This window comes from Salmo salar, chromosome ssa11 (assembly GCF_905237065.1).
Source record: "Salmo salar chromosome ssa11, Ssal_v3.1, whole genome shotgun sequence".
Taxonomy (NCBI): domain Eukaryota; kingdom Metazoa; phylum Chordata; class Actinopteri; order Salmoniformes; family Salmonidae; genus Salmo; species Salmo salar.
Genome location: NC_059452.1, coordinates 54,889,473 through 54,891,972, shown reverse-complemented (window position 1 = coordinate 54,891,972; position 2,500 = coordinate 54,889,473).

The following is a 2,500-nucleotide window of genomic DNA, read 5'->3' as shown; positions in this document are numbered from 1 at the left end:
GTAGAACAGTCCTGTATGCCAAATAGAATCAAATGCTTTTTGAAGTCGATAAAGCAAGCGTATATTTTGGTATTATTTTGGTGGACATGTTTATCTATCAGGGTGTGTAAGGTGTAAATATGATCAGTTGTGCGATGTTTTGGTATAAATCCAATTTGGCTTTTACTCAAGACATTGTGCTTATTAAGGAAGTTTAGAACTCTTACATTGATGATACTACAGAAAACCTTCCCCAGGTTACTGTTCACACAAATGCCTCTGTAATTGTTAGGGTCAAATTTGTCTCCGTTCTTAAAGATTGGGGTTATGAGTCCTTGATTCCAGATGTCAGGGAAATAACCTACACTCAGGATCAAATTAAACAGTTTTAATATAGCCAATTGAAATTTTGCACTAGTGAGTTTGAGCATCTCATTTTGGATGCCATCAGGTCCGCATGCTTTTTTAAATTTGAGGGCCTGAGTTTCTTATAGAGCTCCTGGTCAGTAATTGGGGAGTCCAATGGGTTTTGATTGTCCTTTATAGCTTTTTCTAATCCATTCAACTTCTCATGGATTTGGCGTTGTTCTGCGTTTGTGTCAATTTGAACGGTGTTGTAGAGTGTTTTGAAATGGGTCGTCCATACGTCACCATTTTGTATCGCTAATTCCTCTTGTTTAGATTTTTTTAGTTTTTTCCAATTTTGCCAAAAGTTGTTTGTGTTTATGGACTCCTCAATTAGTGTCAGCTGCTTGCTGTTGTACTGTGCTTTTTTGGTTCTGAGTGTACGTTTATAGAGTTTTAAAGTCTCACAGTAATGAAGGCTTAGTTCACCATTATTTGGGTCTCTGTGCTTTTGGTTGGATAGTGTTCTAAGGTTTTTCCTTATAATTTTACAATCTGCATCAAACCAGTTGTCATCTGCGATTTTTTTAGTTTTGTTTTTTATCAATTTCAATTGTGCTTCTTTTGCCGTTTGCCTGAATATATAGTTGATGTTTCGTACTGCTAGATTGATGCCTTCTTTACTGTGAGTGAATGTGGTATCCAGAAAGTTATCTAAGAGTGTTTGGATATTTTGGTTCCAGGTTGCTTTCTGGTATTCTTCTGTGCTGTTTTGGGCCCATCTGTATGAATTTCTGATGTTGTACAGCTTACTGGGCTGTGAATGTGTGGTTGTTTCCATGTCTGTTCTTTTGAGGAACAACGTAATTTGGCTGTGATCAGACAGAGGTGTTAGTGGCTTGACAGTGAATGAGCTGAGAGAGAAAGGGTCCATGTCTGTGATCATATAGTCTACTGTACTGTGGCCAAGAGGTGAGCAGTAGGTGAATCTCCCCAAAGAGTCCCCCGTAACCTACCATTGACAAAGTACAGACCCAGGCTTCTACAGAGCTGCAAAAGATCCCTTCCGTTTTTGTTGACGGTGCTGTCACTGTTGTTTCTATGGGGAGATTAAGACAGTTAGAAACAGTATGGCCTGTAATAAAGCTGTCCCCTCGTGTGCTCGTTAGATCAGGTAGTGTTCCTGTGCGCGCATTTGTGTCCCCACAGATGAGCACATTTCCCTGGGCCTGGAAATGGCACGTCTCTTCCTCAAGGGTGGGGAAGATCTCCTCTGAGTAATATGGGGATTCTGAGGGGGGTATATATTGCACAAAGGAACACATCTTTTTCTGTCAGTACAAGTTCTTTTTTAGTTTTAACCAAATGTGGTATTTGCCAATTTTGAGGGGATCAATTAGATTTTGTAGTTCGGATTTGTACCAAATGATCAATCCTCCAGAGTCTCTGCCTCTATTGACAGAGCTGTGTTTCTGTGACGGCACAATGACCTCTCTGTAGCCTGTGGGACAGTGAGTGACAACGTCAGCCTTACACCATGTCTCCTGCAGAATGATGACATCAACATCTTTAAGATTTTTGTTGAACTCCAGTGCTAAACTCTTCAGACCAAAGGTTGATGAGTTTAGACCCTGGTTGTTCCACATGCTAACTGATAGTGATTTCATGTTGCAAAAAGAAAGAATAGCAGTCAGAAACACAGTAACTATTAACTAATAAGTTGTTAAGAGTGAAATAAACAGGATATCAGCTAACATTTATTCTGTTATTCTGTTAAATATTCCTATTCATTGAACAAGTAAATTCTAGTACAATAGGTGTGTGTGTGTGTGTGTGTATGCGTCCGTGTGTGTTTAGTGCAGTTTAGTGCAGATGTATTGGAGGAGCTGTTTAATCTCACTTAATCCTACAGGGTTCTCCTGTCCTCTGACGACCTCCGCGTAGCTGCGCTGTTCCTGCTGTTGGGCCCTGTGAGGTGGAGGGGGCCAGGTCTGGGCCGTGGGACTTCCTCTCTGGTCGGGTAGGGGTGGTGGTCTGGTGCGGGATAATAGGCTGGGCCCGGTCTGGTCTGGCTAAGCCGATGGAAGTGGTGATGCTCTGGGGTGGGTGGGGCCTGTGGGGTGCACTGGGTCTGGTGTGGCGTTGAAGGGGCCTGGGGCTCCTTGGTGGTGCAGTG